Below are 13507 nucleotides of genomic sequence, written 5' to 3' on the forward strand. Positions count from 1 at the left end.
ATGCACATTGGCAGTTTTAACACATACATAAGAGGTCAGTTCCCTGCAGTACTTCAGCTCTAACCAGTGGGGGGCTAATCTACCTAACCTGCTTTCTTTCCCTTTAATTCATCTTTTTAAAAAATGTGTAACTAAGTTTAGTACGGAGTGCCTAAAAATCTAACTAATAGGCTCGGCAGTAGCATACAATTCGTATAACTATTTATCTGGCCTGGAAGCTTAATGCAGCCCTCCAGGCCTTCAGAACTGTTCCCAATCCACGGCCTTTCTCCTCAGGCAGCACCCCTTCCCAGCCTGACCCACACCTTCTCTGGGTCCTTTCGCCTGGCTGTGGCTGGATTGTGGCACCTATTGTTTTGCCTACTTTTGCCCCACCCACTGGTAATGTGGCCCCTGGAAAATTACCTTTATGGTAATTTTAGCCCTCTGGCTAAAAAGGCTCCCCCTACACCTACAGATTTCGCAGCTACTGGAAATGTTGCCACATGAGAAGTGCTTTAGTGTGAAGCAGCTCCTGCATGGTTTGTCTTTAACCAATGTCACAAACAGGGGCGTAGGAAGGGGTGTGCGGGGTGTGTGGTCTGCCCCGGTGTCATCCTTGAGGGGGGTGCCAAAATGGCACACCACAGGGGGGCAACACTTACTGCAGGGCCATGCATGGATCACCGTGGTGCCCTGGTGTGCGTATCGCCCCGCCCCTGTGGGCAGATGGCCCCACCCCCGCCTCTCCGGGTGCCGGAGCAACTAGCTACGCCCCTGGGCACAAACCCTCACTTTTCTGATCCTAAACACCCACCCACCCCACTCACACATGAAAAGAAAGATCACCACAGCCAATCACAAACAAACAACCACACCCTAGGCCAACCCCAACCTCTCTCACCACCAAAGAAACACAAATGAACAGCAGAGAACCTGCACGAGCAACGCTGACACCAAACCTTACATACATTAAGCAAAATAGAAACATCGCCACCCGACCTAAACCCCCACCCATCTTCCCCCCCTCCACCCCTTTTCTTCCTAATGTCTCAACAAATGAAACTGATTTGTAAAAATGTCACATGGAAAACATATGAGATACATTACACATACTTCTGTAAAACAAGAAAATCTTTAATAAAAACAACAACAACAACAAACCCTCACTTTTAGAAGAACACGAAGCTTCCTTGCACCAGGTTGAGCTGTCTCTCAATCAAGCCCACTGTTGTCTATTCTGACTGGCAGGCACTTTCCAGGATACCTGTTACCTGAACCTTTAAACTGGAGGTGCCTGGGACTGAACCTGGGGCAGTAGTGCCCGGTGTGGTGGGACAGAACTGCAAAGCCATCCTTCTGAGAGTGGTGCCACTGCAGCACTGGGACAGGGCAGGATGGTGAAGGGGTCAGGGATGTGAGTGCACACCACTGGGAGCACTGGATGGGTTCCACCAGTACACCTATGTGCAGCCTCTACTTTCCTGCTCCCTGCTGCACCCTGAATCATACATGTAAGTTGCAGAGACACCAGTGTCAGGAGGGTGACTCTGCAGATCTGCTATGGGCCTCGGGCCTCCTGCATGCAACACATGTGCTCTACCATCAAACTATGGCCCCATCCCCTTTGGCATAAGTAGGTGTGAGTTTTGAATTCTTTGGTAGAAACTGTCCAATTGCAATTCAGCTCTAAACCATTATTTCTGCACGTGCTGCTTGAGCTACAAACCATGGCAGACGGTGAAGTGGAGTTGTGACTCACCTGTCACTGGCCTCCTACAGTTACATTCTGCATGAATTCAGGATACCCTGATGTGTCTCAGTGTGATGTTTCCTTTGTTATATAGGCTGGCTGTGAACTTCTTTGAAAAAAAGCTTCCACGGGGTAATTTATATGTTAAATCAAGAAGATGCTCATACGTTTCCACTGCATTTCATACCACTTTTTTGTTATAAGTCTCTGTTGAATTTTTAATAAGAAAAGTAGAGGGGAACCCAGGAAGGGTTGCCATCTGCACAGAACTAATGTAGCTCAACAAAATATTCTTTTGTCTCCTGACCATTTATGATTGTATTTATTTAAAATATTCAAAAAGCCTCGCCTCACTCCTAGTGGATAAGCAGCTTAAAATATGCAGGCTTAAAGCAACATTTCAATGAATTAACATGGGGGTAGGGAACCTGTGGCCTCCTAGATGCTCCTGGATTCCCAACTCCCATCAGCCGCAGGCAGCTTGACCAATAGTCAGTGGTGATGGGGGCTGCACTTCAGCCACATTTGGAGGACCGCAAGCTCCTTAAGGGCAGCTTTAGATGTGGAGTTATTGCACTCAAAGCTACAAATGTGTTCAAGCAGTACACACAACACACACACACACACACACACACAGAGAGAGAGGGGGGGGCTATTTAAATTGCCTCTCTGAGCCGAAAGCATAGCACTTCACTCAGAGGAACCATTACATTGAGTGTGCCACACCAGCCATACAAACGGACACAGTAGAAAATCTCGTAGCACTGGACACTGTAAGTTCTGTGAAGACATTAAGGAACTGGAACGCCAAGGTGTGACTGCTAAGCAAGCTGTCTGGCACGCAAGGAAAAGAATGTGGGTGGATTTTAACAATATCTCTTTAGTTCTTTTGGAATTGGTGTTCTGTCTGTATTGTTCTTTACACACAATATTGTACATATTTATAGAAAAGCTCTCTTTTTACCCAAGCTTTTTATGATGAATGCTTCATTGTATTTTTTTTTTTACCCCTTCACACATTGTCCTTATGGATGTTATATATCCATACGGTGTCGCTGCAGTTGGAATTAGTGGTTTGCATTTTAATGTATTCTGTATTTTATGTACTGAATTTAATTGCATACTGCTTAGATACATCAGTCTGAAGTCGTATATAAATAGCAGCAGCAGCAGCATCTTAGGGCCCTTGTGGACAGAAAGGTGATTAATAAATACAATGATGATACAGATCTTATTAAGGAAACAGGAGTGAATACAGAAGACCAGTCCACTTCATTGCAGAAGGCTCACTGCCAACTACTGGAGTCTTTTTCCTGCTCTTCTTTGCTATATCTCTGTTGCATTCAGGGCTGGCCCATCCATGAAGTGTGGTGAAGCAGCCGCCTCAGGTGGCGGTATCCCCTGAGGTGGCAAGTCCCATGGGTGCTCCACCTGCCCTGCCACCTTGCTGAAATATTGCAAGATCTCACGAGATTTCGGTGAGATCTCACTGTAAATTGGTGCTGCTTCTCTGCTGCTGGCAGAGGCAACAGGGTGGGCAGTGTAGTGGAGGTGCAGTGGTACTGGTGGTGCAGGTGGACTGTGGAGCAGAGTGGGGTGGCACTTCCCCTTTTGCCTCAAGCAGTGAAATGGGATGTACCACCCTGGGTTGAGTTCACCTGTCCTCTTTCATACCACAGAATCATAGAACTGGTGAGTTGGAAGGGACCCTAAGGATCATCTGATCCAATTCCCTGCAATGCAAGGATCCTGCCCACAGCCATCCCTGGGTGGGCTTGAACCACCAACCTTCTGGTTAACAGCAAGAAGCACCAACCCATTGTGTCACTGGGTGAGTATGTAGCAGCAGCAGTGTCCAGTAGCTTTGCTCTCTCCCCATGGGTAGTGGGTGCAAACTGCACCCAGAGAAAAAGGACAGGTGATAGTGGCCAGTAGGCAGTGGAATACTCAGGGAGGGCCCATCATTGAGAAGATATTGTCCAAGGGCCCCTCATAACATGGAAGTGGCACTGGGTGAGTACCAATTGGCAGTTTACCATGCTGTGCATTTAACCACTTGGCCAGCCATCACCTTGCGCTGCCCTGCCAAGTGGTGCAGGAAATCTCCACAATCCTGTGTCGAATCAGAAATCCAGGGAAGCAAATGACTTATTGGTAAGCTTCTCTTTACTGCCTGATGGGACAATTCAGACCATTTATTCATCAAGGGGTTACACGACTGCCATATTAAGTTACCATTTTAGTATATGATTGTCTGTATTCTAGAACGGAGGAAAGGTTTTCTTGCCTCCGAGAGAAGCACTTGTCTGAGGAAAATACGTTAGCAGCAGGCTAATCTTACATTCTCAGCAGGTCAGCTACCACAACACAAACCTGATCTAAATTGTACAAAGCATTTGTTTGACTAGCACTGTGTTCAGAATTACATACGGAGAGTAACAAAGCTGAAAGAAGAACTACTTTCTTCCCTTATAACAGGAACCTACCCTATATATCTTTTAGATGTCAGGAGGACCCTGAATCTAATAGGAGAGAATAGCCACCAATCAGGAACCAATGCATATACAGTGGTGATGGTCTGTTCTTGCACCCTCCCAATTGCTCATTCAGTCAACTATATCCTTGCCAGGAACTGCCATGACTAGAACTGGGAGCCTCCAACTCTGTATGGAGGCACCAGGGTTACAGGTCACTCCCTAGGCAGCAAAGAGTTCTGAAGCACAAAAGAAGATTCACTGTGGACTAGACCAAAGGCTCATCTTGCCTAGTGTCCTGTTCTCACACTGGCCAACCAGATGTCTATAGGTAGCCTGGAAGCAGGACCTGAGAGCAACTGCAGCACTGTTTCTGGTATTCAAAGGCACACTACCTCCAAAGCTGGAAGTACTGCACAGCCATCATGATCAGTAGCTGTTGACTGCTTATCCTCCATAAATTTGTCTCACTCCCTGTTAAGCTCATCCAAGTTGGTGGCCATCACTTCTTCCCATGGAAGCAGATTCCATAGTTTAACAATATGCCATTTGACGAAGTACAGTGGTACCTTGGGTTACATATGCTTCAGGTTACATACGCTTCAGGTTACAGACTCTGCTAACCCATAAACAGTACCTTGGGTTAAGAACTTTGCTTCAGGATGAGAACAGCAATTGTGTTCTGGCGGTGCAGCAGCAGCGGGAGGCCCCATTAGCTAAAGTGGTGCTTCAGGTTAAGAACAGTTTCAGGTTAAGAACGGTCCTCCAAAACGGATTAAGTTCTTAACCTGAGGTACCACTGTACTTCCTTTTGTCTATCCTGAATTTTCCAACATTTGACTTCATTGTTCTAGTAAAATGAAAGGGAGAAAGATCTTCTCTTTCTCTCCTTTCTTCACACCATGCATGACCTTATATACCTCCATCATTGTTCCAACTCCTCATTTTCCTGAACTAAAAAGCCCTAAATGTTGTAACCTTTCCTCATAATGGAGCTGTTCCAGTGCCTCGATAATTTTGGTTGCCCTTTTCTGAAACTTTTCCGGCTATATAATATCCATTCTAAGGTAAGGTGAACAAAACTGTACACAGTATTCCAACTGTGATTACACCATAGATTTCTATAATGGCTTTATTAGAGTGGCAGTTTTATTTTCAATCTCTTTCCTAATCATCCAAAATACTCTTCTATATTGCCTCCCCCCCCCATGTTTCTGGTGACATTTACTTCCAAATAACCAATCACCAGCAGCCACACATGCCTAGTACGGGGTGCATGGCATCTGGCGCAGGGTAACTTGGAATCATAGAGGAAACACTTCAAGGCCAGCCCTACCATTATGTAGGAGTGCAAATATCCAGAGATGTAGTGATCAGGTGGGATTGCTATGAGGAATTATAACAAATATAGAGTAAGCCATCTGTGTCAGCAATGAAAGCATTGCGTTGACTGGGTTTAGACTATTTTGATATGATTCTTGATCAATCTACACCCCTGCATCCCTGTTCCATTCCTCTCTTCCTCACATGTCACGTACACAGCCCAGTTGCTTTGCCAGGCAGGCCTCCTGGGCCATAAAAATAGTGGGCAAGTTTCTTTGATGTAGGATGTTAATCTTAGGGCCAGGAAACAGATCTCACATGAAGGTGATAATGATCCACTGTCCTCCTGGTCATCCTTCTTATCATATGTGTATTGCTTGTTTATTACCTCCGGGGTTGCAGATGCTCTTCTTTGTAGTTCTGTTCTTTGTTTACCCCAGAAATATTTGTGCTTAATTAGTTTTAGTAGTTTAACTTGTCCCCACGTGGGTTTGTGGAAATGCTCAGAAGAAATCTGATTGGTTCTTACGATCACTCTGTAAAAAGTTCTTTTGTGAATAAAAACTACCTGGGCCAGGGGGCTGCACATCGGACAGGCACAGAGAGACATGATTATACAAACCTGTAATGGTTCAAGGGGTTGCTTGTGCGTAAGCCGGTGCCCACACCTGGCTGGGTTGCCTAAGTGAACCTTTTCTGTCCAGACAGCCACTCACCCGTGGCTGTCTCAATCGCTGGCAGAATCCGTCAGTGGGCATTTCTTAAACTTCTTCCAGCAAAGAAGTTCTTTCATGCCCAGTTGCCTCCTACTTTCCCTGCATGGAAGCCTTCTGCGCAAAGAAGGCGTAGGCAGCGGAGGACCCTTCCTCCCCCCGCTGGTCCCAGGCAAGGAGTCATGTGACTCCCTCTCAGATTCCCCCATCTGCCCCCCTTCTCCACTGGAGCTGAGCTGATTCCCTTCCCCAGAAGATGGGCTGCCTTTCCCAATCCCCTGACGCTCTCTGGGATCCCTCTGGAGCTCTCTCTCTCCCTCTGGCACTGATGGCAGTTCCCTGACAGCACCCTTCCCAGAGTCTTGCTGGTTCAAGTCTCTGTGTGTATTCTTATTAATCAGAGTTCAATCCTTCCTTTACTTTGCGAATGCAACACCATTAGGCAGAGCGAAGAGCTTGCCTTAGGTGGCAGATGGTTTGGTTGTGCAATGATAGCCCTCCTATCACTCCCCTCTTCTGGAGACAAAGCTATGCATTTTTGTGCCCCTACACTAACCTGCATCCCCCAGATGTAGTGAAGGGCTATCACCACTGGAAAGAGTCATGGCTTAGGGGTAGAACACCTGCCTTGCAGGCAGAAGGTCCCAGGTTCAATCCCTGGCATTTCCAGGCACATTCCCAGCCCAAAACCTTGGAGTGCTGCTGACAAGTCTGTGTAAACTGTACTAAGCAAGCTGGAGCAATGGTTTGACTACACATAAGGCTCTTATCACTGTTTAAGTAAGAGTCAATTACCAGTCTGGTTAGCTTTTGCATGTGGAATTGAGGGTGAGGAAAAGGAGACCCTTCACCTCAGTAGGGGAAAAAATCATTGTGCTGACCTTGGCTAGCTCACTAGTGTAGCAAATACCAGAGTATACTGCTAACTCCCCCCCCCCCCGGCTCAATCCCTGAAATCTCCAGGAAAGGCTGGGAAAGGCTGCTATCCGAAACCTTGTATACCTGCTGCCACTCAGTGGCAATACTGATCTAGATGAACCAATGGCCTGACTCAGCTTTTTGTGTCTTTTTAGCCACACTAGATCTTTGCCATTCGTCTCAATTCCTTTTTCTATAAAACAACAACAACAAGCGGCAGCTGGCTGCCCTTGCAACCATGTCTCCATTGAAATGCCATGTCAAGCTGCAAACAGGTATGCATTTTGTCATGCATAGTATTTGCCTTGGCTTGCCTGAGTAATCTGTTGCTAATTGCTATTGGCTTGGCAAGCACTCACTCTGTACATGTGACAGTCCGTGAAAGCTGATTTCTGGCTGGACTAGGGAGGCGCAGTGGGGCATTGCATGGTGAAGAGATGCCTTTCCATCTGGGCAGGAGATTGGACTTGACATCCTTGTGTTCCCTTTCAACCCTCTGGCATAGCTAAGCTGCTGTTAGCAGTCTATTGATTTGACCTGTCTGTAGTTCTGGGAATACCATCTAATTTCTGGCATTTCTTCCCCAAGTTTACTGGAAGTGACAAAGACTAAATTTCTCGTTCTGTAGCACTTATTCCCCCCCAATGTTTTGTGTCTGCAAGAAGCAACCGGAGAACTCTGCAGAGATTACCTCTGCTTGTCTTCTCTTTTGTTCAGTTGTTTATGATTTGCTGTGCATAAGTGCTAGACTTCGGAGGGCCACAAATTTCTATTAACAAGTTATCACAAAGCCCCAGCAAATTGGAGAGCTTACTCTCACCCTCTCTTTCTTGTCTTTGGTCACAACAGTTAGGGATGAAGAGTCCAATTACACCATCACACTTATTCCCTTGGAAAGGTCAGATAGTGTTTCAGTCCCTCCAATATCACTGCAAATGGACTATGCTGGCTGTATTATTATTATTATTATTATTTTTAAAAAAGAAGATTCGTCCTTAAACAGCCACATTTTCTGTAGTATCAAGGAAAGAAAGGCAACCACTTCAGAAATAGCTTCCCCCTCCCCGTTATTCGAAGCTTTTGTGTTTCAGTGATTCACAGTAATTCTTGAGCAGTTCTTGTGGTTCATATACAAAGAGAATAAAAAACTGGAGAGGTAGTAACAAGAAAAACACAAAAGAACACTCTCAGTATCAATATGTCTACCATGGAGTGTTGCCATACTGGGATCTATGGGTTTATTTCAGGTGGAAAGTCAAATAAAATGTTGATATGACGCATTTCAGAGAAGCATGATAAATTTAGCATCTGAAGCTCCTGAAAATTTAGCGTTCTTGTTGGACAATACTTGTGCCGGGGGTGGGGAAAATGTTATTGGGCTGCAACTCTCAACAGCTCTGACCATTGGCCATGCTGGCTGAGGCTGATGGGAGTTGGAGTTTGGAGGGCCACAGATTCCCTGCCTGGTTTATACAGAAGGCAGTATACAGTGCTCAGAAGTAAGTCCCACTGAGCTTAGCAAGATTAACTCACAAGGATAGGAGCAAGATGATGTATAGGGCTGCAGCTTTCTGGAGTGAGCTGGTGTAGCGTACTGCAAAGATACTGATAGCAGAATCCCATACATGTTAACTAATGCACTGTGTTCAGTGGAGCTTATCCTCTGCTCAGTGTGTGTACAGACTGCAGCCTGAGCTATGAATCAAGAAGTCCCTAGTTTGAATCTTGCCTGTGCTAAACCCTGCTCTCAAAATCTTTAATCCCCTTAGGAAAAACGCTTCTGTTTCTTTTTTTGTTCCTCTTTCCAGGCAGTTCTAAAATTACTTGATGATGATGGTGAACAACAGCAACACCCAGATGTGGACATCATGGGGTCAAAGAAATCTTGCAGATTGCAAACCACCGAGAGATGATATGTAGAATAAAATAAAATACTCTCTCAAACATCCCTTGTTAGGCTTTAAACTAAGGTAAGTGCAACAAAAATCCTGTACCCCATTTATTTGAATTCCCCTGAAATTATCTCTCCCCTTTGATAGTTTTAAACTGCATCTTTCATTTTCTCATTAATTGCCAGAGAATGGTGGAAAGAATGCAGATCCGCCCCCCTCCGGCACAGCACTAATCTTGCCTCTGCCGTGAACTCAACAGGTAGCTCTGGGCAAGCCCCCCTCTGTCAGCTTATTCAATAATACTGGGTAAATAGTAATGTTTTTAAGTTCCTCCTGAAAGTTAATAATGGGGGAGACAGATGCACCTTACCAGGGAGGGCACTTCACAAACACGGAACCACCACCTCATTCAAGACTAAAGGGTGGGGAAAGGTTGTCAATCAATGGTTGGGGTGAATGAATAAATGGCTACTAATGTGTCCTTAAAATAATAATAATAATAATAATAATAATAATAATAATAAATTTTATTTATATCCCGCCCTCCCCAGCCGAAGCTGGGCTCAGGGCGGCTAACAGCAATCAAATAATCAAACAATCAAATAATCCAACATTCTAAAAGCATTTCATTATAAAAATTAATTAAAATCAAATTAATGGCAACCGTTAAGCAAAATTCTGTGCAGGTTGCCAGAGGAGGGAGTCAGGCTGTGCCCTGACCAAAGGCCTGGTGGAACAACTCTGTCTTGCAGGCCCTGTGGAAAGATGTCAGGTCCCGCAGGGCCCTAGTCTCTTGTGACAGAGCGTTCCACCAGATTGGAGCCGCTGCCGAGAAAGCCCTGGCTCTAGTTGAGGTCAACCTAACCTCTCTGTGGCCTGGGACCTTCAGGATGTTTTTATTTGCAGACCGTAGGTTCCTCTGTGGGGCATACCAGGAGAGGCGGTCCCAGAGGTACGAGGGTCCTAGGCCATATAGGGCTTTAAAGGTTAAAACCAGCACCTTAAACCTGATCCTGTACTCCACCGGGAGCCAGTGCAGCTGGTATAGTACCGGATGAATGTGATCTCGCAGCGAAGACCCCATAAGGAGTCTCGCCGCGGCATTCTGCACCCGCTGGAGTTTCTGGGTCAGTCTCAAGGGCAGCCCCACGTAGAGCGAGTTGCAATAATCCAGTCTGGAGGTGAGGTCAGGGCTAGGTCAGGGAGAGAGAGATAAATGGTCAACTGCTTAGCCTGGCGGAGATGAAAAAATGCCGCCTTTGTTATAGCTGTAATCTGCGCCTCCATAGAGAGGGAGGTATCGAAGATTACACCCAAACTCTTAACGGACAGTGCTGGCACTAATTGCACCCCCGCAAGAGATGGGAGTTGCCCCCTCAATCCCATATCGTCCTGTCCCAGCCAGAGGACCTCTGTCTTCGAAAGATTTAACTTCAACCGGCTCCCACGTAACCATCCAGCCACAGCTTCCAAACATCTGGTCAGTGTGTCTGGGGCCGAGTCAGGATGGCCATCCATCAACAGATAGAGTTGGGTGTCATCGGCATACTGATGGCAACCCAGCCCAAAACTCCAGACAAGCTGGGCGAGGGGGCGCATAAAGATGTTAAAAAGCATCGGGGAGAGTATCGCACCCTGGGGCACTCCACACACCAAGGAGCGGCGCGGTGACAATTCCCCCCCAAGCGCCACCCTCTGTCCCCGACCAGAGAGAAACGAGCGCAACCATTGAAGGACTGTGCCCTGGATCCCCACGTCAGCAAGGCAGTGGTCCAGGAGTTCGTGATCGACCATGTCGAAGGCTGCTGACAGGTCTAGAAGAATCAGCAGCCCCGACCCGCCTTGATCCAGCTGCCTGCGGAAATCATCTGTTAGGGCGACCAGAGCCGTCTCGGTCCCATGACCAGCGCAGAAGCCGGACTGGAATGGATCCAGAGCCGATGTTTCATCCAGAAACCTACCAAGCTGTTCAGCAACCGCTCTCTCAATCACCTTACCCAGGAATGGAAGATTCGAAACCGGGCGGTAATTGGATAGATCTAAGGGATCTAATGATGTTTTCTTTAAGAGCGGGCGCACCACTGCCTCCTTCAGTTCCCCTGGGAATATCCCGGTGCCAAGGGACAAATTGATGATATCCCCCAGGGGGGCCCGCACCTCGTCTGGACACGCTCTAATCAGCCAAGACGGGCACGGGTCAAGAGAACAGGTGGTGGGCAGGGAAATACAAACAATGAAAGACAGCCTTTAGGAGGCTTTTATATAGGAGAATCTGTACCCCTGTCTTAGACAACAGCAACAGTAGCCCTGTTAGAGCATGGTGCTGATAATGCTAAGGTTGCAGGTTCGATCCCTGTATGGGACAGCTGCATATTCCTGCATTGCAGGTGGCTGGACTAGATGATGCTCAGGGTCCCTTCCAACTCTACAATTCTATGATTCCATGTGAGCTCTGTTAATTAATTTCTGGTTGAGCTGAAGGTAACAGGATCTCAAAATGGCAGGAAAAACCATTAAATTGTGTGCATCCACTCACACTTTCACTTGCTTGTTTTACTATAAAATTAAAGGTAATCTGAAGAATGTCTCATTCTCTCTCCCACTCCCCCCTCTATTTATATCCCAAACTAAAGTAACTTCGACATCAGACACTTCTGAGAACTGGAAGCTCCCAATTATGTTTGCAGTTACAAGGCCAGTAACCTCTGAAATCTATGAAATTTATCTTATTTCTCTTCTCTGTCTTTAAGACCATCTATGGTGTAGATCAGAAAGCAGAACAGAAGATCCTTGGCCTGTTAATAGAGAGTGGAAGGAAGTGAATGAGATCAGAATTCTTTTCCGTCACCTTATCCTTGACCTCACAGTAGATGGGACATGAACAGAAATGAACAATTGCTACAGCTCTATAGGAAATATAGGCCTTTGCATGATGTAGCCCTGATTAAACCTGCCATTTTTTTTGATACTTCACACAGTGCACTGCTGATTTTTAAGGCTTAGGACTGAACAGTGACCTTAATATTCATCGCATTCTGATCCCCACTGAACTGTGGGACATTTGCTTAGAACTCACCCATACAATTCAACTTATTTTATGCCACTATAATTATTTGAAAGAAACGGGATTCTAATGTATTCTAAGCAATATGACTTGCTAGGGACCTGGGGTGAAGGAACAGAATGGAAGAGAAACTATAATGTATTAAGCTGAAGTTGTGCCTATGTGTCAGAGGCTCCCTCAATTCCGACCCTTCAAAACCTGACAGCAGTTTCCCCACCTATTCTGCTTCTAGCTCTCCCTCAAGGTCTTTGTGGGGCATGGTGGTTATGAAGAGTTCTCAACTGCTGCTGCTTTTTTGTGGTGGCAAGTAATATATAAACTTTAGGCCAGTGATGGTAAACCCATGGTTTGCAGGATGGACACAGTCTCAAATCTGTGTCTGCCCTCTTTTGGGTTTTGGCAGCTCATTTTGCTTTTGAAAAACACCACTTCTGCCTCTGGTAGGACATCATAGCTAGATGGTCTGGAATGCACCTCTATGTTTTCTCTCTCTTCTAAGTCCTTCTAACAGTGGTGCCATACCAGAAGGCGATATAGAGCTTGCCAATAGTAAGAAGTAGGGGTGTCCACTGACACAAGATAGTTTAGATTCCACGTTCTTAGAAAAAGAACAGGAGTAGGTTCAAAGTATATTTGAAGGAGTCCAATTCAGTTCACAGTCCAAGTCCAAATCTTAAGTGGAAAAATGAACCACATTCATTATGGGGAGCAAGTGGGGCTGGAATGGCTATAACAATATTTCTTGACAGAATTGTATGAAAATAGCAAGTATATTAGCTGCTCCTGCATGGATAACAACTGTCAAATTACAGACAAATTTGGCCCAGGGATTTTTGTGCTAGGATCCTGTAGATTTGAGGGCCTCCCAATTCCTTTAATTTCTGCCCTAGGGCAGAATTATATGAAATCTGCAGGCCCCATCGCAACATTGGGTTTGGGTGGAGGCCTTCCACATTACAACACTGAGGTTGAAGGAAAGTTTCCTTCCACTGAGTTTTAACAATAAACAAAACCAAAGCATTTCTTTTCCCAAGAGAATAGTGGAGTGAGAGGCTCTCCATCACAAGGGTGTAATGGGGAGCAAAGATTCTGGAAGCCCCTGATTTGCTACGTTTGTGTGTGTATGTTGCAAATACTGTCTAAAGCGGGGGTGGCTAACCTTTTTAAACCCAAGGAGTGGCCATGACATTGATTTGCATAGCCAAAGTAGGCACAGACAATCCACACTTGCATGCAAATACATATTCACCACACACATATATACAGGTAGGCAGACATGCATAACAGAAGGGGACAGGTAGGCACACACAGAGCAATAAAAAGGGTCCCAGAGTTTTCACCGACCATAATAGCACAGAGTAGGAGTTTCTCCTCCTGCCCAGCACTTAGCC

General features: G+C 46.0%; 2 protein-coding genes and 1 long non-coding RNA gene across 9 annotated transcripts in view; 1 reads left to right on the forward strand and 2 right to left on the reverse strand.

Moving 5' to 3' along the window:
- Positions 1–13507, reverse strand: part of SMARCAD1 (SNF2 related chromatin remodeling ATPase with DExD box 1) — a 390786-nt gene that overhangs the window by 247401 nt on the left and 129878 nt on the right. The gene's annotated exons all lie outside the window — the stretch shown is intronic.
- GRID2 (glutamate ionotropic receptor delta type subunit 2) overlaps positions 1–13507 on the reverse strand; it is an 847049-nt gene that overhangs the window by 83665 nt on the left and 749877 nt on the right. The window lies entirely within an intron of this gene.
- On the forward strand, positions 3447–9142 carry LOC308485494. Its single transcript, XR_013990569.1, has 3 exons — positions 3447–3563; positions 7316–7435; positions 8969–9142. It is a non-coding gene; the product is annotated as an uncharacterized lncRNA (long non-coding RNA).

The sequence above is a fragment of the Podarcis pityusensis genome (genome assembly GCF_964106645.2).
Source record: "Podarcis pityusensis genome assembly, chromosome: 9".
Taxonomy (NCBI): Eukaryota; Metazoa; Chordata; class Lepidosauria; order Squamata; family Lacertidae; genus Podarcis; species Podarcis pityusensis.